The sequence below is a fragment of the Prionailurus bengalensis genome, chromosome C2, assembly GCF_016509475.1.
Source record: "Prionailurus bengalensis isolate Pbe53 chromosome C2, Fcat_Pben_1.1_paternal_pri, whole genome shotgun sequence".
Taxonomy (NCBI): domain Eukaryota; kingdom Metazoa; phylum Chordata; class Mammalia; order Carnivora; family Felidae; genus Prionailurus; species Prionailurus bengalensis.
The window spans coordinates 46,890,211-46,917,563 of NC_057350.1; the positions used below are offsets into that span (position 1 = coordinate 46,890,211).

The following is a 27,353-nucleotide window of genomic DNA, read 5'->3' on the forward strand; positions in this document are numbered from 1 at the left end:
GGTGCCCCAGGAAGTCTTCAGTACAGTTTCATAATTCATAATTATGTTGATTTGAGTTGGGTTTGGTTTGTGGTCATACTACTGGGGAAGTAAATGTGTGTGCCAAAGATGTGAATTACAAAGCTATTTCCCTCTATAATAGTACATTTTTATATCCATGGTTTTAGGCACTTTAGTAGGTAAAGATATGCACTCATTGCTGAAGTTCCAACACTTATTATGATCTTCCTTATATTCCTATTAGCTATCATTTAACGTAGTATGAGACACGAACAAATGCTCTGGAGGATGAAAAGTTCTCCTTGTCAGGATTGCCAGAGCTAGGAGGAATGGGAACAAGAACCTGGCTGGCGAGAACTGAGAGATGGGGTGCAAGAGAGGGGCTGACTGGGGGTTCCTGCTGAGACTCATAGTGACAAAGTTTCTCCCAAAGAATAATGTCTTCAGAGGGCATCCTCTTGGTTAATAGAGATATTCTGTATTCGTATTTAAAAAATTCTAAATATTTAGGGGTGCCTGGTGGTTCCGTCGAGTATCTGATTTTGGCTCAGGTTATGATCTCACAGTTCATGAGATCGAGCCTGGTGTTGGGCTCTGCACTGACAGCGTGGAGTCTGCTTGGGATTCTCTTTCTCTGTCTCTGCCCCTCTGCCCCTCTCCCCGACTCATGCTCTCTCTCTCAAAATAAATATAAAAACATTAAAAAAATAAATAATAAAAATAAAAATTCTAAATATTTAGAGGCTCTGCCTTTTAGATTTTTTTTTTCTGGCCCACAAACACATGATGCTATATAAACACAGCCTTCTTGTTTTTTAGCTCTTTCTAAGGAGTCCTTTCCCCTGACCCCATCAGATTTCAGTCCTCAGAGAGGTTATCAGTCCTTTGTTTCTGACAGTTGGTGGAATTTTCTTCATAGGAAATATTCTATTGCAAATATTTAGGCTGGCACCACAGAAGGTGCCATTTTTGTTAAAAATAAAAATTTTTAAAGATAAACTAGGGGTGCCTGGGTTGCTCAGTCGGGTAAGACTCTTGGTTTTGGTTCAGACTCTTGGTTTTGGTTCAGGTCTTGATCTCACAGTTCTCGAGTTCGAGAACCACATCAGGCTCTGTCCTGATAGTGCAGAGCCTGCTTGTGAGTCTCTCTCTCTCTCTTTCTCTCTCTGCCCCTCCTCCATGCTCGCTCTCTCTCTCAAAAATAAACATTTAAAAAATAATAAAATAAAAGATAAATTAATAAATACCATAAACATATAATATATGAAACAAAATTAGATGCTTTTATTAAAATCTTGTGCAACCCTTTTGTATGTAAGATTCCCAGAGTTGGAGGAGGCAAAGATAAGGGAATGTGTACACTTTCTATGTTTAACATAGGGCCAAAGAAGGTAGAGATTTAAAAAAAAAAAATTCCCTGGCTTATTTATGGATAATTTGTAGCTGCACTTACCAGTTGAACATAGACCAGTTGCATTTAGATAAGAGCAATGAGATGATAATTGAGGCATTCAACTAGGGCATAAGAGGATGTTCAACTGCTTTTTAGCAACAGCAATTAAATTAATTTATAACTTTATTTAGTTGATACACTTTGAAAGTTAAGAGAACTTTCTGTTGAAAATATAAATAATCTGTGAGATAAAGGACACTTCTTACTTTTGGTATTTGGTATTTGGAGCCAATATTTTAGATAAATTACTTTTGGTATTTGGAGCCAATATTTTAGATAAATGTCAAAATAAGTTAGCTAATTATTCTTGTTTGATTCCAGCTATGCTGCAAATAAATTCAATATAATTGGATATTTTGATAAGCAGCACATTAAGAGAGAAGTATGCTTTCTGATCATGAAGTACCTGGATATGCTTTCCAGGCACTAGCTTTTTTGGAGGACAAATCTAGGCTACCAATTAAAAACATGTTTTTGGGGTGCCTGGGTGGCTCAGTCAGTTAAGCTTGCAACTCTTGATTTCAGCTCAGGTCATGATCTCACAGTTTGTGAGATTGAGCCCTGTGTCTGCTCTGCTTCACTGATGGCCCAGGGCCTGCTCGGGCTTCTCTCTCTCCCTCTCTCTCTGTCCCTCCCCAGCTGGCACACTCTCTCTGTCTCTCTCAAAATAAATAAAACATCAAAAAAAAAAAAAAAGAAAAAAAATTTAAAAATGTTTTTACAGATTTGGTAGGGGTCTTCTGCTTTAACCGTGAAATGGTATAATTATATCCTTTTTTTAAATTGAGTTATGACAAATTTATCATCATGAAAACAAGTGTAGCCAGCCATCTTAAAAAATGCCCCAACCACTGCTTCTCAATGCAGAAAGAGTAAAACTACATACTTTTTTCACACAAAAATCCCATCTCTGTCCCCTAAAATTCCCCTAGTTTCGTTCATTAAAAGGGGATTAAAAAAAAAAAAAAACTTGAAGAGTACTTTACAGCAGCATTCAGCTTTCCTCTGAAATACTCAGCATCTTAAATATTACATACATTTCTTTTTTTTTTAAATTTTTTAAAAAAGTTTATTTATTTTGAGAGAGAGACAGAAAGAACGAACAGGGGAGGGGCAGAGGGAGGAGAAAGAATCCCAAGCAGGTTCCGAACTGTCAGCACAGAGCCTGATGTGGGGCTTGAACTCACAAGTGGGTGAGATCATGACCTGAGCCAAAAGCAAGCGTAACTGGCTGAGCCGCCCAGGTGCCCCTCTTTGTTTCTTTTAGTAAGCGACAAGGGTTCAGTAGATGTGTGTCAATGAGGACTTCCCCAAAATGGCCTTTAAAGATAATCCCACAACATATTTTCTGGCTCTTCCATGTGTGAGATCTGAGAAGGAAAAATCTGGTATTCTGTTAGAGCCAGAGGCCATCTCTGTGTCTGAGCCATCATCTGACTGGTTACTATAACAAGGAGACTGAGCACGGGAGGCACTTGAGGTGCCTGTGAACATCAGAACTGTGACATTTAAATTCCTTGTGCAGTTTATTGATCTGGTTGCTTTTTATCCTGTTGCCAGATAGAGTTTTCACTTTCTTTGGTTTCAATGTAGTCTTCAGACTGGGTCCTGTCCTTGCGTCTACCACATGATTCCAGGGTTTTTTTTTTTTTTTTCTTTTTTGATCCTGTTGGCAGTTTCTTCCATCTTTTCACAAGCAGGACCCAGGCATTACAGATATCTCCTGAACGAGTCTCATGCAACCCAAAATAGCTCTGGAAGTCCTTTTCATAGCATTTACTGCCAATGAATCGAAAACTGGACGACTTAGCTCAGCAAATACAGCAGCCCTCTACACTTAAGTACATCTTTGGCGTGCGAAAACCAAACAGCTTTTCTGCTGGGCTTAGGCCTTCCAAAAGCAGCTGTTAAACACACAATAATGTTTCTGAAGTGCCGAGTGCACGCCAAGCCATCCCCCTTCCCCCAACTGCTCCTTCTTCCTCCTCAACTGACTTGTCTAGAAAGCCATGAAATAAGGGGTACCTGGGTGGCTCAGTCGCTTAAGCGTCCGACTGCCTTCGGCTCAGGTCGTGATCTCACCATTCCAGAGTTTCAGCTCTGCATTGGGCTCTGTGCTGACAGCTCGGAGCCTGGAACCTGCTTCAGATTCTGTGTCTCCATCTCTCTCTGCCCCTCCCCTCTTATGCTCTGTCTCTGTCTCTCTCTCTCAAAAATAAATAAACATTAAGAAAATTTAGAGGGCCATAAAATGATATATTCTTATACAAAATCTTCTACCTGAGCTCTCTACCTATGACCACCAATATTCCTGCCTATGTACCTTTTATAGAACATTATTTAAGCCTGGTTTTCATTACACAAATTTTTTTCTGCTCAAAAATCCAGAGAGTTTCTCCAACTGGTCTTTGAAGTTTTCTGTCATCTCATGTTGCTACCTTTCCTTTTACTCTCCCATTTGAACCTGTGTTACTGTAGGCTTCCAGTACTTTAGCTCAGGATGTTCTGTTGATACTTAATGCTTTTCTCCTTTCACTCCACACTGCCCATTCCAAACCAGATGGTAATCTGTGTTCATTTTCTACCCTTACGGCTTTTAATTTTTTTTTTTTTTAACGTTTATTTATTTTTGAGACAGAGAGCATGAACAGGGGAGGGTCAGAGAAAGAGGGAGACACAGAATCTGAAACAGGCTCCAGGCTCTGAGCTGTCAGCACAGAGCCTGACGCGGGGCTCGAACCCACGGACCGCGAGACCATGACCTGAGCCGAAGTCGGATGCTTAACCGACTGAGCCACCCAGGCGCCCCTACCTTTACGGCTTTTAACTACACGACTCTGCATAAGTTGCCTGTTACTCTGAGCATCACTTTCCTTATCTATAAACTCGACATAATGGCCACGTCACAGTTATTGCAATAAAAGAAAACACATATAAATAGTTCAGCATAGGTTCTGCCAAATATCATTTAATCTGTATTACTTGCCGTTATTATTGCTACAACTATTACCATAGCTATGATTATAACTCTATTCTTCCTTGGATAGTTACAAATTAACTTTCTCCAGAGAGTCTTTCTGGTTGATTTCATGGAGCTCTAATTTTCCCTTCAGTCTGTTTCATCTTAGCACCTGGCTTCACTTTGGACTTTATTAGTATACTCATGTTGTTGCATTTCTTTATTCTTCAGTGAACAGGAACAAATGTTTGGGCACCTAGGATGTGCCAGGTGCTGTGCTATTTATTCTGTAGGAACCCAAGGGCACACGAAGGGATGAAGTATATATATATGTGTGTGCACATTCACCCGTATGGGTTTTGGGTAGAATTGGGATGAAAATCTATTGGTTGAATGGCACTAGGAGTCTTTCACAATAAACTAGGGTTACGAAGTAAAAACTGCTCTATTCAGATGCACATTAAAAATCTTAACAGCTTTTAGCTTTTTTTAAAATGGTTTAAAATTATGATAGTTATAGTTATCTTTATTCTTCAGACAGTTTTACATATGCTTTCTTTCCTAGACTCTCCTCTATTGTCATCCAGATGCAGAGTGAAGGTGGAAAGTGAAGTCCTCCTTGAAGAGAATACCAACAGAGGGTTCCATAACTTGGAAGTTATTCTGGAGAGGGGGGAAGTTGGAAGGTGAAGAGAATATTCCAGAAAGCACAAATGGAATGATCAAAGGCGCTGAGGCGTAAAACAGTGTTGAGAATGGTTAAGAACTGTGCAAAGTTTAGTGCTCTTAGCCCATAATGTTCAAAATCAAAGGCACTGAGGCGTAAAACAGTGTTGAGAATGGTTAAGAACTGTGCGAAATTTAGTGTTCTTAGCCCATAATGTTCAAAATCAAGCATTTGAGGAGATGCCGCAGGAGAGAATGCAGGATCAGCTCAATCAGACTGAGAGGCCTATGGCTTATGATGTTTACATCTCCCCATGAGGTTATGCCTTTGGGGATGTAGCTCTATATGGACAATTTATAACAACCCAATTCTTCACATTGCTTCTAACATTAGGCTTGTTAGCATTTGGCGTGGAATACATCTTTCCCATTTGCTGGTTTCATGAGAAAATGATGAAGACATTAGTAATGGTAATGTATAATTGATGTTGGAGCTCTCATTTTTAATAACCCAACTATTTAAAACATAGAGCTATTAAATATCTTTTGAGACTTCTGAAGTGTGGGATTGTAATTGAAATTTGAGAATAGGGATGGGTTTCAATGGGGCAGAGACATCCTGGGAGAATAGTCAAGAGGGTCACTACAAATTCATAGCCTTGAAATGTTCAGTGCCCCCTTAATACATTTTACACAAGAGAAGGCCAAGTGCTTCTTTCTCTTCCTAGCTTTATTTTCTATAATTACATGCTTGATAATTTATATGTAAAATTTTGATCAATACTTGCTCTTCATTTCTTTGTTTGCATTGCAATTACGTTTTGTCTTCACTCTCCTTTCCTAGGAGTCATCCAGATTTGAATATATCAGTATGTTATTCCGAGCTTATGCAACATCTAATGTTCACCGTCTGAATTATATTTAATCCTAGAAAATCTTCTGTTTTTACTCCAAAAATATGTTTTCTACTAAGTCTGTGTGGTGTCCAGTATTTTAATCCAGTCCTTTGGTGTTAATTTCTCTTGCTTGGAGATTAAGCGGCAGGACCCAGAACACTCTAACCACAAGTGTTTAAAATTCCCAGAGAGGAATTAGATGTGAAAGAAAAAAACACTTGAACTATACTTAGCCTGAAAATGGAATGTGTGGGAGAGGTCTGCAAGGAGGGTAGGAAAACAGAGAGCAAAGCAAAAAGTGTCCTAGCATGTTTGCAACACTGTAGAGGGGAGGGAGTACCCTTATTACTTATAATGTGTCCCTGCTTATCAAACAGCTTTTTAATTATCATCCATGGATTTGCCTATGGAGGTTGCCAATCTGCCAGTTCAAACATACGTATTCCTTGGCCTTCACATTTTTCTCATTATAAGTAAATTACCTTAGCATTTGCGGTTACACACCAGCTCCTAAGAGGTAAACAGCTCAGGTAAACTGGCCAGTTGAGTGTCTGAACAGCAGATGTGAGTGGCTAACTCTTGGCTTTGGCTTTTCTCAAGACAGTGCCCCTCTCTGAGGTTGTACTTAGGTTGCTAAGATCTCTATTTCTTGGACAGCTCCAACTTCTCTGATGTTTTTTTGTTTAATTAAAAAAATATTTCTTAATGTTTATTTATTTTTGAGGCAGAGACACAGCATGAACAGGGGAGGGGCAGTGAGAGAGGGAGACACAGAATCTGAAGCAGGCTCCAGGCTCTGAGCTGTGAAGTTGGATGCTTCACTGACTGAACCACCCAGGCGCCCCTCTCTAATGTTTTCCTAAAGTGAAGTTTTCATGGAGGGGCGCCTGGGTGGCTCAGTCGGTTAAGCCTCGACTCTTGGTTTCAGCTCAGGTCATGATCTCATAGTTCGTGCGTTTGAGCCCTGCATCGGCCTTCACGCTGATAGTACCAGAACCTGCTTGGAATTCTCTCTGTCCCTCTCTCTCTGCTCCTGCCCTGCTTGTGCTTGAGCACGCACGCTCTTTCTCTCTCATAAATAAATAAATAAATAAATAAATAAATAAGTAAACATTAAAAAAAGGTAAAGTTTTAGTGGAAATGTATCAGACATACAGAGGAGGACACAACCATGTACGTGCAGTTTGCTACATTTCTTCCCAGTGAGCACACCTTGTAACGTGCCTCAAGATGAAGAACTAGAACGTTGTTCACCCTCACGAGTGCACCATGGACTCCCCTCCTGTCACTGTTTCCCTCCTTACATGTAACCACTATTCTGACTTTTACCACCATAGAGTAATTTTTTTTTTTTTCTGTTTCTCTTTAACGTGAATTAACATCAGGTATTCTAAATGGCTGTAGAGCATTTAGTCCTTCTGGCTGAGGGCGTGGCCTGGGCATTTCAAGAAGAATGTTATGGGTTGAATTGTGCCCCTCAAAAAAGACAAGTTGAAGTCCTCCTATCCCTCCTATCCAGTACCTCAGGTTGTGACCTCATTTGGAAATAGGGTCATTTCAGATGCAGTTAGTTAAGATGAAGTCATGCTGGGATAGGGTGGGCTATTAGTCCAGTAGGACTTCCATCCTTATAAGAAGCATCCTTGTGAGGACAGAGACACGGGGGTAATACCATGTGAAGATGTTGTATTGGAGCAATGCATATATAAGCCAAGGAACGCCAAGGAGTGTGAGCAATCCTCAGGAAGCTAGAAAGAAGCAAGGAAGGATTCTTCCCTTCAGCTTTCAGAGGGAGCATGGCCCTACACCTTGATCTTGGTCTTCTAGCCTCCACAACTATGAGACAATAAACCTTTCTTGTTGGAAGCCACCCTGTCGGTGGAACTTTCTTCTTGCAGCTCTGGGAAACAAATACAGAGGGTTTGCGGTGGGCCTGGAGGTCCTCCTCTTTGCATCCCCCCCAAGGGTGCACCTGGCCGTTGCCCTGGCTACACCCTGTCCAAGCTGCTCCTGTCTGGATGGGTTTCCAGGATGCTCTGTCTCGCTCCTGGTTGCTCCACACCTGTGATGTGCCCTGTAGGAAGACAGAGGTTTTGTTACTGTTATATGGCTTTTTCCTGATTTCTTCGCTAGTGTTTTCAGACCGATCCAGTTTGGTATCCTGACATACCTCAGACGAAAGCCTTGCGTATCAGCCTTTTGGGTCTCTGCTGAGGGGTCCTACCTATCCTCCTGCATCCAGACTGGAGCCACATCCTCCATCTGGTTTCTCCAGTTCCTCTGGTCCAAACCATCTTTGATAGGAAAAAAAAAACAACATTATTCTTTAAATGCCATACTCTATTTTAGTATGGCATGCTGAAAATAAAGGTTTCATTTTGCTGTACAGAGGCATATCAAAGACCAATTCTCATCTGAGAAAATAAGCCCTCAGATCGAAATGCAGCCCAACAATTAGACTTTAGTAAGTAATCAGGAACTATGCAGAACATATTAGATAACAGAGCACTTTCTTTAGCAAAGGATTAGTTTTAGTCCGCCTTACAACTTATCTGTTTTTTATTCTGGGCTGAGTGTCTGGTGTGGGGAACCACAAGGATTGTACTGTTGTGAAATTCCCAGGGAGACGCCACAGACTCAGGCCACTTCCTGTGCTCTGGGCTCTTTTGTGTCCTTGCTTTGGGACCTAGGGTTTCGCTGGTGGCTTTTGACTTAAATGCTCTTAACACAGACTCTGTCCCTTAATGTCGTATGTCCATAGCATGTGCCCCTTACTTTCTGTCCAGAAGCCATTACTTACTGCTACTAACTATGGGGAAATCTTCAGGACATTTTTAAAAATCACAGACACGGGGAAGTTTCAAAAGTTTAAGTGATCCTACTTTTGGTTTCTGGTCTATTTGTCATTCCTTATTCTCATGCTAAGTCTCTTTCAACTGCTAGTTCCTGCTGTTTTTACTATCTATCTATCTATCTATCTATTTCTATTTCTGTTCTGCCCTCTGAGGAGGAATGCAAAAAAAAAAATGTGGTTTTAGGCAAATCATGTATTCAGTACAGTATGCATATTATGCAATAAAAATAATAAAATGTGCACCTCGAATCTGTAGTTAAGAGGTTAGAATGAGGCAGAAGGTTATGTTTGGTATGTTTAATTGTCTATGCTTAAATGTGTGACTATATGGGTTCGCTGTCTTGGTTCAGATACTCCTTATGCTCTGCGACCTTGTGCCATGGGATAAATGAGTAATAAATATCTGTGTCAGATGGATGGACGGACAGATGGATTAATGAATGATGAAACTGGTCCATCTTGAACAGTGATTTTATTGAACTACTGGTAGGATAAATTTCAGTTGGATTCATGGCTGCATCCTGTAGCCTGGAAGGATTTCCCTAAGCCCAGAAGGATTTTTTGGACTAGAGTCCGGGATCTAGAAGTGAAATCTCCTTGGCTTGTCTGTGGGACATGCTGAAACATTTGGCTAGTTGTGTGAAAATGGGGCCACAAGGTCTGACTCCCTTGTGGCCTCAGTATGACAGAGTTACTTCTTTCATTGGAAACCTAGTTTTTTTTTTTTTTTTTTTTCTATTTACTGACTTGGGGACCGCGTACACTTCTTTGGAAATCAGCCAAGAGACTGCTCTTCCCTTTCCCTCTGAAGAGAAATGCCCTTCTTCAAATTCCGTTTTGCCTTTTCTGGACTAGGTCATCTTATAGTGTGAAGAATGCAGCCAATAGTGAAGTTATCCGTATTTTGAAACATTTGCCTTTTGAGGTTTTCTCAGAATTCTTCTGTATAGAAAATGACACTAAAGGTGGAGGAAACCAATAGATGGGTCTTCACGTATTTGTGAACTTGACCTCAGTTTACACTTCAAAATAAAACTTGTTACAGTGTCCTTGAGCAAAAAGTTCCATTAATGTAAATAGATCATTGTTTTTGGTCACACTGTTTATAGGTCTGACCACTTCACGATCATTTTATTGCTTTGCTTAATTGTCTGTTTTATCAAACGTTAACTCTGACACATAGTAGGCACTTGCCAATCCCTTGATTCTAAAGAAAAAATTGTTTATCTTTCTGTGTGGTTGTGCCTTGGATTATTTTCTGGCCAGAGCACAGAACAAGGCATTCCAGAGAAATATTTGTTTTGTTTATCTGCTTGCTCAAACGCTCTGATTTTTCTGTCCAGGGTGGTGTGGCCAGGAGGCGAAAGTGGTTGTAAGATACAGACTGTCTTCTGCATCTACTTTCTCTTCAGTATGTTCTGTTTGCAACAGGATTAGTATAGGTTCGAATTAACTGGAAATTTATTTTCTCATTTAAAATACTATTAACTTCCCCTTTTGAGAGAGTCATAGTATTTTAATTATTTAGTTATTTTTACCTGACTTGAATTATCAAAGATTTATGTTTTTAGAGAAAACCCCATTTAAAAGGGAAATTTCAATTTTAAAGTATTTCTAGCCATTTGTAAGATTCACTGTCTCAGTAAACTATTTTATTGAATTATCTAGATTATTATTATTTTATTGAATTATCTATTATCCAGATTGAAAAACAAAAGAGCTTTGGCTCCAAAATAACATTTATATAGGCAATTCTCTGAGAGCAACCTAAATGTCCGCTAGTAGGGAATTGATAACTTGGTGATGCATTTGGTTGATAGAATATTCTACAGAACTTAAAAAGAATGAACTAGACCTTTCTGTATCACATCGATATGGATGGACCTCAAAGTACAGTGACAAATGCAAATTTCAGAATATTATATAATTGTCATGTAAATGTTAAGCATTACTTAAAACAAGGTCACATCCTATATAATGTTTATGAATGTGTGTGCGTGCATGTGAATAAAAAGTGGAACCCACATGCACATGCATGAACAGGAGGAAAGTTCCATGTTGACCTGTTCCTGGGGAGCTCTGATGGCTCTCAGGTACAGAATAAGGACCCAGGCAGCAGAGTCCCTAGACCAAACTCTGGCTCGCCACCTTCCTGCTTTGAGACGTTGGACAAGTTGACTTCTCTAAGCCTTTCTGTGTCCTTATGTGCAAAGTTAGAGTAACGGCGCCCATGCCAGTGCTGTGTGCGATCTGTGAGTTCCTGCGGGCGGGTAGGCACACCGCCAAGACTAGCTATTAACTGTTTTCATCATTACTCCCATCGGCGGCCTCACTTCTTCTGTGTGAAGCGTTCCTTCTCACCTCAGAATCTTAGCAAATGCCGTTTCCTCCGCCCGGAATGTTTTTCATTTTCACCCTATTTCATCTGGTTAACTCTTGAGTGGAGTTCTCTGAGAATTTCCCCCAAATTCTTCGAAGAAGCTCCCTGTCTTTCCCTAGCTGGGTCAGTTTTTAGCCATACCAATATTGTAACTTAATAATTAGCTGTGAACTTCTTGCTAATACCTGCCTCTCTCCTGGATTGTAAACTTCTTTTTTTTCCCCCTTCACTACTTTATCTTTAGATCCTTGAACAATGTCTGGTATAGAATAGGCATTGAGAAATTTTTTATTGATCACTTCAACACTTATTGTAGAAGGTAGAAACTTTCAGAGTTAATTTTATCAGGAAATAAATTTGACTCACTTTGCCAAAAGGATTAAACCTACTGGTATTAGGAAGTAAATCTAGGATTATATGATTTCATTAAAAAAATTACTTACATAAAAAAATCACATGCATTGGTTTATTTGTAATAATATTATAAAGTACCCCAAATTAAGATTTGCATCGTGTTTGTAACTTGGCTTTAGAGAATCCTCTGATGGATAATAATATAAGCACAGATTTTTATGTGCTGTGGAGAGCAGAAGAATTTCCAACACTTAAATTTCGATTTTATGTATGTTCATTTGATTGCTTACCCTCAAGCTAATTCACTTTTTTTCTTTTAAAAATAGCAAAGGAGGAATTAACAAACAGATGATACTTCCCAAGGGACAGAATAAGCTAAGTTCATTCAGAATTAACTGAAAAGTAAATAAGCAGTTTGGAAAAAAAGGGCTTTCATAAATCAGATTTCATAAATCTGATTTTCATAAATCAGAAACAACGTTTAAGCAAACTAAAACAGCAAACCCTTTGGAAGGGGGACTTTCAGAGTCAGAAGAAGGGCAGGAAATGGGTTTCCTCTCAGTTCTTGGTTTATTTACTATGGGAGAGAAACGTGAGAACACTTTAAAGTTTGAGGAAAGTCTGTGTGTTCAGATATTAGCATATTTCTCCAGGAAAGACATCACATAGGATTTTGAACTGATTCAGGTCCAGTTTTATTAGATAAGTCAGGGAGCAGAGCTAGAAACGGGGACTTGCAAAACACTGAAGGAATTTTTATGACTCTGATGGATAGCAGAGAGGTGAAATTCAGGGCCAGGTAAATAATATAAAGCCCTACATTGAAAAAGAAGACCACAAATTGTAGCCTTGGGAGACTTACCTCCTTCCCACCTTTGGAGACACACAATTTTATAACAGGTCACTGGGAAAAATTTGTAGCCATGTTTTCTCCATTCTATTTCTCTGTTAACTGTAGAATCGTAAGTAGAAATAATAAGTAACTGCATTTTTGAATGCTGAGTGTCTGTTCAGTCAGTCATTCATCAATCACAACACAGTTACTCGGTTTCAAGTATTTGCCAAACTCAGGGCATGAGCATCATTCGTTTGTTTGTTTTATTTGAGGGAGAGAGAGAATCCTAACAAGGCTCTGTGCTGTCAGTGCGGGGCCCGACTTGGGACTTGATCTCATGAACTGTGAGATCATGCACGACCTGAGCCGAAGTCAAGAGTCAGACACTTAACCGAATGAGCCACCCAGGCACCCCTTACTTTTTTTAAATGGAAGTAAAACATCTCTTCTTTAGAATTGTGCAAAATTAGTTGCTCTCAAAAGTATGATTGCGGCAGTCACTGCAAGATACCAAGATACAAACTTTGTAAAATTTTGGATGTGTGGACTCACAAAGTCCTGCTAATTACCATTTAACCTATTTATTTATAGTCATCTGCCCCCAGATCAAGACTGGAAAATACTTTTGAAGTCATATGGTTAGAAGACTCTGTGTGCTTTGGGGGACACAGGTTTAAATAACATTCTAATGCGTGTAATCAAGTTATATCCTTGACACTCAAGACCCACGGTCTTGACCCTTTGCCTCACCTGGCAGGTTGCTTCAGATGCAGATTCTCAGGCCCCACCCCAGACCTACTGAATCATCATCTACAGTTTAACAAGATGTTCACGTGATACCAGTGGACATTCAAGTTGGTTAAGCACTACTGTCCAAATGTATCCCAAGTGGTTCTTAGGACAAAATACCTTCAGTAACAAGTGACTTTGTTATCCAGTCAGTCAACCTGTATTATCTTTAGGCAGCCCAAATATTAGCAAGTTCCCTCCTACTGAGCTCAGAACTAACTTCTTGAATATTGCATTCCCTGGCTTTGGCTTAACAACTTGCACCCCCACTCCCCAGCCTTCAAACCAACTTAATGCCTTTTCTTCATGAAGGTCATTCAAACATGAGAATGGGCCATCTTGTTTCCTCCCTTGATTTAAGCTCCTCCAGGTGTAACTAAGTCCCCATCCCTCCAGCTGTTCCTGGTGTGGTACTGTTTGGGGTTTCTTTACCAACTCTTCAGAGTAGATCATTTTAAAGGATCTTTCCAACTTTAAAATTGTGATTGCTCTTTTACTTCAGCTGCTAATAAGTACTACTGGGTAGAAGATGATAGAAACCCAGGAGCTGCACTTTATTTGCATTTAAGGAGAATGACTCTGGGGCACAAATGTATAATTATCCATAATTTCCTTAGGCTCAAAATTCCGTTTCATGGTAGAGACTTCCATTATAATAGCTACTAAAGAGCACTACTTTGCCTTTCTTCTAACTTCTAAATGCATCAACTACTTGACATTTCAAAAGTGAAAATTAGCATTTTTTTGTCTATAAATTTTCATTTTCAAAGAAAAAAATTCCCTGTAATCCACAACTCAGCACATCAATGGATTTCATTTTTCTCCAGTGTCTTTTGGTAATGGGTCACACACACATAGAAATAATCTTAGTGTTCTCAGCATTTAAATGTTTTCCTTCTTGGTGGAATCTAAATATTTTTTATTTTATTATATGATTTTCATAATAGTTAAGCACAAATATTTCCTTATTGCAGGACATTAGAGTTCATAGTGGCTTCTGAAATAAAGTATTTGCCATATTTTTTTTTGTTTTGTTTTTAATTTGTTTCCTAAGAATTGTTTTTAAATAACATATTTTCTACTAACACCACAAGTGCACAGCATGCAGTCTTGGTTTTGTTTTTGTATCAGGGTTGGTCTTGTGTAAGAAAAGCTGTAGCAAGAGGAGTTTGAGATTTTTTTTCAATTTTTTTTTGAGAAAGTAGCCCACAGCACATTCTTAAACTAGTTGCTCTTCACACAAATTTCTCCATGCTTCCTTTCCCCTCACGTTCTTCTAGACATTTGAATTTGTCTTGACCTCCTCATTCTCCCGTCTCCCTTCCCTTCCTCCTCAGAGAATTTTCGGAGCAAGCTCGTCTCTCACCTTCCTCACCTCTGCATTTAACAATAAAGCTGTGTGTATGTGTGGAGAGAAGCTGAAAAATAAGACAGATGGTTCTTTCATTACCAGGTTGTTTTGGATTAATTAAGCTGGATGTGTTATTTTTTTTTCAAGGACACTGAGCCAGATCCTGTGGATAACCAGTCATGAACTATAGTAATGTAACATAGGCTGCTGGTTTTGCTCTTGGGTTTTTTGTTTTGCTTCTTGGGAATTTCATCATCCTGTAAAGCATTTTGGGAAGGGTCCGAAGTGAGTTTACCAGATGTGTTCATTAAGGATTTTTTGACAGCTTGAAGTTTTCCTTGGGCAGTTAAGCCTATTCTTAAGAAACATGCTGTCTTTGTGTTTTATTTCAGCACTTGCAAGTGAAGAAGCAGCACAACTCTTTGTTTTGGATTATTCCTAGCAGAGAGGCTCCAACAATTTTGCAGACGGACTCCTGGGCCTCTGGAACCCATACTACGTCCTTCACGTTCAGGAGCAGAGAGCCTTTGTGAAACAGATTCCTAATAGTGGAGGTAAGCCAAGGCAACACTACCACTGTCTCAGACTTCTTAGATGTGAGTGTGAACATTTGAAGTGTTCGTATACAATGTTGCCACCTCTAGCAGGTGACTCTTTTTTAATTATTTTTTAAAAAATATTTATTTTTTGGGGCGAGCACAAGCAGGGGAGGGGCAGAGAGAGGGGGACAGAGGATTTGAGGCTGGCTCTGTGCTGACAGGCTGACAGCAGTGAGCCTGATGTGGGACTCGAACCCACGAATCGTGACATCATGACCTGAGCCAAAGTCAGACGCTTAACTGACTGAGCCACCCTGGCGCCCCACCCTCTCCTTCTTTATATACAGCTGTCTGTTAATTTATCTCTTATTAGTTCAACATGTGGCCAGAGGGCCCATGAGACTATTAAAGTAACCAGTGACTGGTCAGCACATCCCAAAGTTAAGCTATGGAAGTAATAATAATAATACTAAATATATATAATTATTATTTTAAAGTTTATTTAAGTAATCTCTACACCCAATGTGGAGTTCAAACTCACGTCCCCAAGCTCAGTAGTCTCATGCTCTTCTGACTGAGCCAGCCAGGCACTTCTTAAATATTATTTTTATTCTCAGTGTGAATTTGTCTTGTTTGGGACAATCAGTATGGAAGTTAAAGAGTAATAAAATGCTGAAGTTAAAACTAGAACATTACATGCAGCACATGTATTATAGAAACTGCTGTTAAGCTGTGTAACCATGGGCAAGATGCTTGCCCTCTCTGGGCCTTGTTTTCTCAATAGAATGAACTCCAGTTCCCTCTCTGTCCTTAAATGCTACAATTAATAATAATTTTATTAAAGTATCTTAATATAATTTTTATGCGTATTCTCCTTACCGTTCCTGAACCCATGTACAAATTTAAGACTCACTTCATAAATTTATTCTGAGAAAGCTTGGGAGCTCAAATGTCCATCAGGAATTATCTCCATGTTTCTGTATAGCCCCATGCATCTGTATAGTATTTCCGATTTGTTAAGGTTCATCAGAAAGCAGTTATTCCACTAGTAAATTTGTTACGTTACTGTTTTGTTTGCAAATAGTTTTGTGAAGGACACCCACTGACTGAGCACATAACGCTTTAGTGGTCCTGGCAAATTTGGTCATTTGCAATGCTTTTGGGATTTGGTCCTTGGGACTCTCTTGAGCTCTTTGTTCACACCGAGATTATTCATGAGTGGCTTCAAAGCCCTTCCCCAGTGTCCTGGGCCACTGGGCTTGCAAAACTGTTGAGTACCACAAACTTAGCCTGGACATAAGGCTGCATCTTCAGGTTTCTTACTTCCAGATATATCTTAATTTAATGGAATCCGAGCTGTAATCATCTTGGGTATTTGTAGAACTGTCTTTCCCACCAATCTTTACATCTCTTGGCATCACCTGGAAATATTTTTGAGTCTTTATAGCATAATGGATTCTGGTGTGTGCCTGCGTTCAAATTCAGCTCTGGCCCTTACTGCCTGGGTATTCTTGAGGACGTTAGGATTTCTCTGTGCTTTCGGGTCATCATTTGTGTGATAGGGATGACAATAGTACCTTTCTCAAAGGGTAGTTTTGAGGATTAAAATAATTGCATCTGTAGAATATTTTAAACAGTTCTATTATGTAAATGTTCAGAATATAAGCTATTTTTAAAATTGCCATCTGCTGCAGTGTTTCATTTCTGCCCCCATCCTCTAGGGCTGACAGATACTCAGCTCTTCATCCTTACCTTGTTAGACATTGCTGATTGGCCCTGGTACTGTATTTCCTTCTGAATCCAGAACACAATGCTTGAATCCTTCTCAACAGTATAACAGCGTCAGAGACAGCTATTTGTCAATTCAAATTATTTGCAGAGTTACTGATTTTATTTCTTGCTTCAAGACATAAATTTGATATGCTGGTTCCAAGTCTGCATTGTTTGTTTTTGCTAAAACTCAAGAGCAGTTTTATTATGACAAGCATATAAAGGTATAGCTTCTGTAGCCAGAAATAGGGTCTCATTCAAGCATGAGTTTTGCTAATGAATTACTACTATCTTGAATGCCTTTCATTTTTTATTCAGAAGGAGATGAATAAGTCTTCCTATCTGCTTTGAAATATTGAAATGAATGTGCAGAAACAGCTAGCATAGTAATGAAGCTTAATCTTTTGAGGCTATTATTAGTATAATGTCACTAGTTCTTTAGGGTCTTTGCCAGGTTGTCACAAAGTTCATTTTTTTAGTAAGGGCTTGGTATATGGGTACCTGATATTTCATTAGTTTTAAATGGAGCATTAGAACAAGGTTGGGAGAGTCTTTCCCATGTGCCAGACTTTTACCTGAGTGCTTTATATTTACTACTTACAGTAGCTCTATTAGGTGGTATTATTCCCATTTTACAGCTGAGGACACTGAGATGTAAAGAGGTTAAGCAACTTCTCGGGCTCCTATGGTTAGCCAGATATGTAGAGCTGAGACTCAAACCCAAGGGGTCTGATTGCCACGCAGGCAACCTTAATGCCTAATTAGGCTGCTGCCTGCAAAGAATAAACTGCATGAAGAGGAAGATGAGAAGGTGGAAGGACCAAATTATAAAAGTCTTAAATGCCAGGCTAAGTGATTTTATGTTTATTTGGCAGACAATGGGAAGCCACTGAAAGTTTTCCTGTAGGGCGGGGTGACAGAGGTGAGAGCTGGGCTGTAAGGATTTTACATGAGGTACAGCAGGTGGGCTGGTTTAAAGAGAAGGGAGATTAGAGACCATTGCTAGAAGCTGAGAAGTAATGAGCACATGGGTTTTGGAAGCAGCATTAAGATAAGAGCTTGGGAACGCCCATAAATGGTGTGCCAAAGGGGAAGAGGCCAAGACACGTAAGCAGAGAGGTGAGACCCAGGCCAGTGAGTGCCACCTGAAGGAGGTGGTTCCGAAGTTGAACACCATGGAGGCCGGAGAGGATTGGAACAAAACAAAGACTAGTGGGCCATTACCGTGCACCCCCCATGAGACTGGAATTGTGCCGGGGAAAAGTCCACATTAAAATGTTCTGCGCTACCAACTCTGCTCCTTGTGAGTGAGGTCCCCTTGGGCAAGTTTTTCGATTGTTCTAAATCCTGGCTGTCTCTTTTGGGGTTCAAGTTGTGAATAACAGTAAGTGGAGATGCCGTTGTAAAGGTTGGGGTGGTGATTCAGTTGACCGTTTTAGGCAATGCAGAATGAAATGTGTGTCCTGTAGATATAATGAGAGGAGTCGTGTATATTTCCTGTCAGAAATGCCAGTAGTATCGTAGTGATCGTGGTAGTAAGTGGAAGGCTAAGACTGGAAACAGTATGGGACTGAAAATGTGTAGGGAATTTACAAGGCAACCGCAAATATTCCCTAGAATGTGAGGGACATTTTTCTCAAAGCCACTTACTTTCAGAGAGAATCTGACTAGTTTTCTCAGAGGAAGTTCTGTCGGTTGGAAAATTTAAAAGATCATGTCTAAAAGACTTAAAGGAAATAGTAGGGAACTTAGAATGAGCTTCCAGTTCCTCTCAGAAACCCTTTTTGTGAATCCCTGACCTTCTCAGTGGGTATAATTTCTCTTTCCTCTGACCTTTTCCATTAGTACTTCTCAAACACAGATCACCTGAGGGTCTTGCAGATTTGATTCAGTGGATCAAGGGTGTGGGGCTGCGATTCTGTATTTCTGCCAAGTTCCCAGGTGATGCCGACACTACAGGTCCCTGGACCCCACTCTGAATAGCAGGACTCTAAAATACTTTTTAGGTTTCACAACAGGTAAGCATACTTATTTTGAAATCGTGTAACGGTTCTCTCATCAGACTGAGCTCTATTTCCCATATCCTGCAGCACACACCCATAATGAGTGCTTGATATTTATAATCAATTCTTCTGTCAGTGGTTCGTATTATTCAGTGGTATCAATAACTTTAATTGTTATGGGTGGATTTTTTTTTTCTTTTAACTGAGAAATTGAAGCAGATCTGTTCAGGAATAGGCGCCAGAATACAATATAAAAATTTTATGTAAAGTTAAGCATGCATTTACTGTATGACCCATGAGAACATATGCTCACCCAAAGGCATGTACTTGAATGGTTGTACTTGAATGTTAGCTTTACTAACAATAACAACAACAACACCTTATAAAGAACCAAACGTCTATTACCTGGTGAATTGATAAATAATCGTCATATAGCCATATGATGAGTTACTACTTACCTATAAAAAGGAATGAATTCCTGGCACAAGAAACAATGTGGACAATTCTTTCAAAAGCATTATACGAATTGAAATAAGCTAGAAATAATATACTTATTTATGATTCTATTTGAATGAACTTTTAGAAAAAGCAAAAGTATAGTGATAAACCAATCAGGGGTCAGGAAATGGGGGAAAGCGAGTTGGCTGTAAAGAGGAACCTGGGAACCTGCAAGGGAGGGGTGGGGTGATGGAACATTTGGTATGATTTTGGTGGTTGTTACTTGGTATATACGTATGTCAAAACTCATCACATTGTACACCTAAAAGTGAATTTTATTATAGAAAAAATTTTATCTCATAAAGTTAAACAATTAGCCACAATCGTTAACCTGTTAAGATCTAATATTCCTTGGAGGTATTTTATCAGCGGGATATTAATATAAGGAAATAGAGAAAATTTCCACTCTGGGAGAAGAAATGGGTCTCTGGGAGAAATTATGAATAAACAGTAGGAACATAAGTTCCCTTAAAAGCTTCTTTGTGTATTTTTAATGTAGCTGAGTCTGAAGGGAGAGATCTTGAAAACAGGAACTTCAGTTCATTTATTTTTAGCATCCAGTATAGTATGCCATTTGCTGAATGATTTTAGTGTGCCCACTGTGCTATTAAAAAACAAAATTCTGCTGAAAGTCATTTCTGTGCTTTTTAATATTCTTTGCAGTGAGCACACTCAATTATCAGGGGAGCATTCAGTCATCTGCTTTGGCAGTGATGGCTTAGCTTTAATTAGGTAAAAAGATGTGTCTACATATGGTAAGGATGCAATCTGGCAAAAGCACTAGCTTTCTTGAAAGACTAAAAGGAAAGAGTGTGTGTGTGTTTACGTGTGTAGAGCTAGCTGCCTGTTGTTTTATTAGCCAAAGAATTGGGGGGAAAGGAGAGAAAGTTAATTATGCATGTTCTCCTTTTGCCATACAGAAAGAAAAAAACTATGAATTTAGAAATCAGCCAGAATGTATATAGGTGATCCAATTTGTTGAAACTAGACAGTTATTTGGGGGGGAGGGGGAGAGGGGGTGCATAAACAAAATCATAATTTTCTATTTACTCAATAATGTCAGATTTTTCCCCCTTAATTTGTATCAAATAGTAGTAGCTCAACATTTCAGATTTAAACTTAGCTTTTTCAGGTATAGTATGGCATATTAATTTTGGATATGCTACTCTTTATTCTTTAATTATGGCTTATTGAGAATTTTCAGGTCCTTCTAACAGAAATCCCATCAATCAGACTACTGAGTCTTTAAGATTTATCTTTTTAAATTATGAAGTGAACATTTTTTCATATAATGTTTCTAAGTAAGTGTATTATAATAAATGCATCTATTTAATGTGTATCATTCCTTAATTTTACTTTCAAAAAGGTAGTAAGTGAATATAAAGTTCATCATGTTATAGTTAAAAAAAACAACAAAAAACAGTGGTTATAGTTCCCCATAATGTGCAGTTTAAAAGCTTTCCATAATGTACAGTTAAGCTCAGATCTGGGTTTGAATTCTGGCCACTGCTCTGGTAATTGAGCATCTCTAGCATGGGGATGATAATACACTTTCTTTCTTTCATCATGTATGAAAGGGCTGAGTCTACTGCTGGGCATTTAGGAAATACTTAATAAACTGTGCTATTATTTACATGATCAACACCAAAGGTTCGTGTTTTTTGTATGTTCATGAGGCTGCTGGACACATTTGGATCATCCAATTAGTAAAAAGGGCCATACTTAAAGGGGTAGTAAATGAGTTAAAGAGGACTGAACCCTTTACATGGGTCACTTTAGGGTCCTGTTTGTATCCGCTAAGGCTTGGGCTATATTGAGATGGCTAGGTCTAGGAGGCTTAAGGGGACCTATGGGGCCAGAACAAAAACTCCAGAATTAACGCATAGCTAGAGCTGGAGCTAATGCTCACATGGCCATGTGATTACAGAGAACGCTCCTAAACCGAGCAATAAATACAAAGAGGAAGGCAGGCAGGATGTATGAACTGTTGGCCAAGTTCAGTCTTGGGTGTGTCAGTGTGAGCTAAGGACCTGTGGAGACCTAAATGGAGAAGGAACTCTCTGAGGGCTGAATGGACACAGGCTGCCAGCTGGGCCACCTAGTAAAGCTGTGGAGGTGAGCCAGGAACAGGGGCACCTGGCTAAGGGGAAAGCTGTGGCTGAGATCCTGCCCGTGCCAAGCTCTGTGCCCACAGGGCTACGGGGAGTCAGAGGGGATATCCTTTTCTCATATGTCCAAAGACATAGGTTGTTGAGTCTTTGGACATACTAGAAAAGGATATCCCCTCTGTGTTGAGCAGCAGTGTGTGGAGTATGAGGCAAGACCAAGCCTTGACAGGGCATCCGTCAGTCAGTGACGTAGCGGAGAGCATAAGGGAATACAGTGGATGAGGACGTGGCTTCAGATCCAAGTTACTAAAAAACTGGAAGTTTGGCTGCAGAGCTGCTGGGGTGGCTGAGAGAAGAATGCAGACTTTGAAAAACAAAACTCGTTTCAATGCACATTCTCCCAGCAACAGAACCCAGGCCTGGTGAAGGAGATGGCCAAGGTCAGTGTGGGATCAGCCGGAACCTGACCAAACTGTTGAGCTGCTGCTCTGGGGCTCCTCAGGCTCCCTTGCCTTGAGCCCGGGTCGGTCCTAGAGCTTGGGGGTGGGTGCTGAACCTATGGACAGAGAGACATTAGGAAGAGTGTGTAGCCAGGTGTAGAGGAAATGTCACAGAGAGGTGAGGCAGCCTGGGTCTGTGTGCTCAGCATCTGGAAATGTGGACATGAAGGATGTTTCTTCCTTTGTGTTGTTTGATATTGAGATACCCACAGTATTTGTGTGCTTGGTGAATGACTGCAGAATTATTGTTGAACATGCTTCATTCTAGCTGGCTGTTGGTCAAACAAACTCCTTTTGGTTTGATAAAGCATTAGGAGACTCTAAAACTAAAAATCTGACCATTTTCAAGTGTCCTTCCATAGCGTTTGTTTGTCTGTCTTTATAAGTAATGCTATCAAGCTTGCTCTGGGGCTCAGGAAGGTGCCTGAAAACGAGCACCCTCCTGTTTGCTTCTCATACACACTGGAGTTGGAGAATCACTGCTCTAGGACACTCAACAGAACCATGGAGGGGGAATAATTAACGTGTTGACTGAAATCCAGTAGAATGAGTTGGCAAGAACAAGGATGGGAGTAATAGGGTTTTGTTTCAGCCCAGTGTGTGACCATAACCTTTCTCTTGATTTCAACAATCCCTAGAATTTGTACTGCCCAAGGAGCTGGTAGGATAGACAAATTAGAGAAATGTGTTGTATTGTTTAGTCTGGTATCAAAAAGATGGGCTTGTGCCCATTTATGGAAGCTCACATCAGGAGAGAGGCGGCATAATGCATGGGCTCTGGTCGGGTAGATAAGGGTTGGAGTTCTATTTTTGTTACTTATCATCTCAGGGAAGTTACTGCCTCTCTCAGAGCTTCAGTTTTCTTCATAAAATGGCAGTTGTAAGTTGGCCACTTCCTTCACAGGGTGGGTGTGAGCATTACATGAGCTGATGCACCAAAAGCATTTATCACCAGCTTTGGCACGTGATGAGCACATGCTGAACACTCCTATCTTAATGATTCTAATGAACCGTTATTCATTGGGCATTTGCCATGTGCTAGGCACTTCCGGAAAACAAAACAAAACAACCCCCCCGCCCCCCCCCCCCCCCCCCCCCCCCCCCCCCCCCCCCCAAACAAAGCGTCTAGTCACAGGATGTATAACTACATTCAACAGCTATCCACTTAACATCTTCTGTGTGACAGGTATTGTTAGAAATGCTGGAAATAAAATGATGGACAAGACAGACTATCCTGCTCTTATGGAGCTCGTAGTCTAGTCAGGATAACTCTTGTCACATCTGTTAGAGTCTCTGTATTTCTGTAAACCCATCATTGTTTTCCTCTGTGGTTCTCTGGAGTACACATACTAGAGCAATGGTTCTCAAACTTCAGTATGCATAAGAATTATATTGGAGGGTGCTCGTTTTAATGCACATTCCTGAGATCCAGAGATTCAGAGCAAGTAGGAGCTCAGGAATGAGTATGTTAACAAGCCCCCATCTGGGGCTGACCCTTGGATCTGCCACATCACTTTGGGGCACGCTGCCCTAGAGCCATTTCCCTTTCATGGATATCTGAATTTACCCGTGGGGAGCTCTAGCCGCCAACGTAGCACTGTCAGGAAGTTATAGATTACAATTCTCCTTTGGGTTCTCCTCATGCTTTTTGTCTTGAGAGACAGGATGACCCCAGGAATGGAACTGGGAGGAAGAAATGGTCAGACCTTAAGTCTATGTCTGTCGCTTAAACTGTGTGACCTAGGACAACCAACTTCAGAAACTTTCAGTTTCCTCATTCATGAGGGGGATCATACCTGTGCACCGTTTGTCAAGCTTGGTTTGAGCCTTAAGTGAAGGAAGGGACATAAAAGCATTTAATGCAATAAAATAGACAAGACAGACTATCCACGCAGATAAGATACACTTATTGTTAAAGAGAAGGGAGGGGCGCCTGGGTGGCTCAGTTGGTTAAGCATCCAACTCTTGATTTCACCTCAGGTCATGATCTCATGGTTTTGTGAGTTTGAGCCCCACATTGGGCTCTGTGCTGACAGTGTGGAGCCTGCCTGGGATTCTCTCCTCTCTCTCTACCCTTCCCCATTCATGCTGTGTCTCTCTCTCTATCTCAAAATAAATATTTAAAAAATTTTTTTAAAAAGGGGAAACTGTTGCCAAGATGGTGCTCACTTTTGACATAGGTAGATTATTCATGTAGATTATTCATATATTGGTTTATGATAATTTAAGAAGAGATAAACATTTGATATCTGCCAACAGTTCCTGTTCTTCCTTGATGTCCTCTACCTACACTTGAGATAAATAATTACTTCATGACTTAAATTTTGTAAGTAATGTTATAGGGACCCTGGTCTTGGGAACAGATGCAGCCAAGAAGCTGAGTCTGTCATGTTTAATGTCAAGATCTTGAGACTTGTTTGTTTTGGTAGTTTAAGCTATCCTGAGGGGTTGCGGTTTTCTTTTTTTCCTTCTTTGCTTTAAAGCAGGCATATTTATATATTAAATGCTATATATTAAATATGTTTATATGTTCTGATTGGTTTTTTGTCAATATCTTTTGCTCAAAGCAACATGGTCATTCCATTTATAGCATTACAATTGGGGAATTTGTTTATTCATGGAAGCTTTTTTTCTACAAGTATGCAGAGGAACTATAAATGTTTATCACAAGGATATCCTGGCTGGCTCAGTCTACTTTGCAACTTGAATATGCTTTGAATTGCCCATGAAATACAGAGTTTTTCTCAGCTGGTGTATGCAATGGCTCTTCAAGAGTAGTTTAATTTTACTTTTTAAAGGAAAACATGTTCTCTTACACTTCTGGGTTTCCAGCTAAAACACATATTAGTGAATGAAAAACAACAAAATCTTGCTTATGGATACCTCCATGCTTTGCAAAGTAATATATAAATTTCCCAAAGAATGCATTTTGGGGGAACAGATAAGCAAATTGAATTGTAAATCTGAGTTTCTTCTCTAGACCTTCCTATACTGTTTTATCTTACATGTAAATAGGCTTTTAAAAAGTTGCTGATACTGGTAAGTGGCATCCATGTTGGGTGCTTGCATAAATGATGTTACTTTAGGTGGAGCCTTAAATAATTGAGCAGTTAAGCAGATTGGTGACTATATTGGCCCATGGTAAAATACCTTCCAGGATAGTCTCAAGCCTAACATTAGTAGTTTCTAAAACTGTTTCAGTTCAAGTTTAACTGGTGGATTCTAGAACTCCCAGAGTTGCCAAACACCCCTGATGTCTGACACCGTCAGCATGTACAACAAAAAAGGGTTAATTACAGTGTATATTTAAGGGAGTGACAGGATATGTAAATACAGCAAAACCTTGGTTTGTGAGCATAATTTGTTCCTGAAACATGCTTGTAATCCGAAGCACTTGCATATCAAAGAGAATTTCAAGAACCATTGGCTCAGTTGTGATCATGTGACATTTGCCATCACGTACTACTCGTATTGCAAGACATGCCTCGTTTATCAAGTTAAAATTTATCAGAAATGTTTGCTTGTCTTGAACAACACTGACAGAACAGGTTGTTCTGCCATCTAAGGTTTTACTGCAATTCCATTGTGTTCTTTGGAGTCTTGATTTGTCCTATATCCATGTTTGGGTAATAGCTGCATGGGTGAAAGAAAAAAGCATTTTGCTGAGGTCCCATCAATCAAAGGGATGAGAGAAGCCAAGTCCACATCAGTTCCCTGTCGGCACTGATAGGCCTGTATCTTGTCTTCATGAAGCATTGCTCATGGCCTTCGGTGAATGTTTAATATGATTACCTCTCACCTATACGACGAGTTGCCTTTTAGCACCCAGCTGGACCCCAGTTTGACCTTTCTCAATTCTCCCAGTACAGGGGGAAGAAGGAAGGCTGATATTGTTGAGCAAGTATACGGGCCAAGTAGAGACTTTTACTGATAGTCCCCAACCTTAGCACTCTCCATCACTTGGATTTTACCCAGTATTCCTCAAGAAACATAGAGCCATACCCCGCTCCTTTTTTTAACCTACTAATAATCCTGCAATTTATTTCTTTTTACCAAGGAGATTTTAAGATGATTTTTAAAATAACCCACAGTACATCAAGATAGCATACATTTCAGGTGGGTGAGGAAGACTGAACAAAGCAGAAAGAGAGGTGCAGGCCTGAGGGGATGGGAGCAGCAGATCTATGTGCGCTTTATAAACTGCTTTACTCCCTTCGCCATGTGAGGATATGGGACTTTGTGCAAAAGCCACATGCAACTGCATCTTTCTGTCAGGTCAGTAAGAAGACAGTGTAGGTTGGGGCCCCTGGGTGGCTCAGTCGGTTGAGCGTCCGACTTCGGCTCAGGTTATGATCTCACGGTTCCTGGGTTCAAGCCCCCCGTCGGGCTCTGTGCTGACAGCTCGGAGCCTGGAGCCTGTTTTGGATTCTGTGTCTCCTACTCTCTCTGCCCCTCCCCCATGTGCGCTCTGTCTCCCTCTGTCTCAAAAATAAATAAACATTAAGAAAAATTAAAAACAAACAAAGAAGACGGCGTAGGCTGCATCAGGATAGGCCAGGTCTCACACTGGCTTTCTCAAAACCCATGCATATTACTACTTAGAAAAAGAGCACAGCTGACAGTTTTAGAAAATGAACCACCGTTAAATACACAACCACATTCACATATTTTGTGTCCTAGGTTGTGCCGGGCACGCTTCATTTTGGGTAATCTACCTAATAGCTCAAAGAGGTAGTTTCTGTGCTCTCACCTGTAAACAGATGAGGATGCTCAGGTTGGAAGTGGTAAACTGATTTACCTAAGGTCCCCCAAGACAGGAATTATGTGGAATTGGGCAGTAATTCATGTGTTCTGATTGCCAACCAGTTTGACTCTTCATGGCGATCATGTGTGCTAGGAAGTATGTGTAAAGTGTGTTATTTAACTCCTCTATTTGCTTTCTCCTTACATAGGCATTTCTCACTAACTTATAATAATGGCATGTGGGGGTGGCAGCTGCCTGAATAGAAGTGAGAAGCAGCAGCTGACACCAAGGGAGGAGAAACCAGCGATTTCCTCTGGATAAGGATGGTGTAGCGAACAGTCCCACACCCTCGTTAGCTCCAGAGGAGCCCAGCATAATTATGACATTTGTTAAGATGACCCCACATTATCGAGGAAAGCTTAAATTGTATTTATCATATTCTGTTTATGAAGGCAAAGGAGTGCTTTATTTTAAGAGTTCCATTTGGACTTATTTTACTGTTCAAAGGGAGACAGCATGATCTTATCTGGAAATGCATCTACCCAGACTCACCATGTCTGCACTGCATTGCCCCGATGAAGGTTGATGGATGTGAACAAGAGGTACATGCAATTGTCGAAATGAACCAGAAACTTGACAGGCAAAAAGCTAGCA

General features: G+C 40.2%; 1 protein-coding gene and 1 pseudogene across 6 annotated transcripts in view; one reads left to right on the forward strand and one right to left on the reverse strand.

The window, feature by feature from the left end:
* Window positions 1-27,353, forward strand: part of ST3GAL6 (ST3 beta-galactoside alpha-2,3-sialyltransferase 6) — an 84,924-nt gene that overhangs the window by 6,207 nt on the left and 51,364 nt on the right. For all 6 annotated transcript variants that reach the window (XR_006299338.1, XM_043593943.1, XM_043593945.1 and 3 more), the window contains exon 2: window positions 14,930-15,091. The gene's annotated coding sequence lies outside the window, so the exon portion shown is untranslated. The remainder of the gene's footprint in view (window positions 1-14,929; window positions 15,092-27,353) is intronic.
* On the reverse strand, window positions 248-25,711 carry LOC122490962 (annotated as a pseudogene).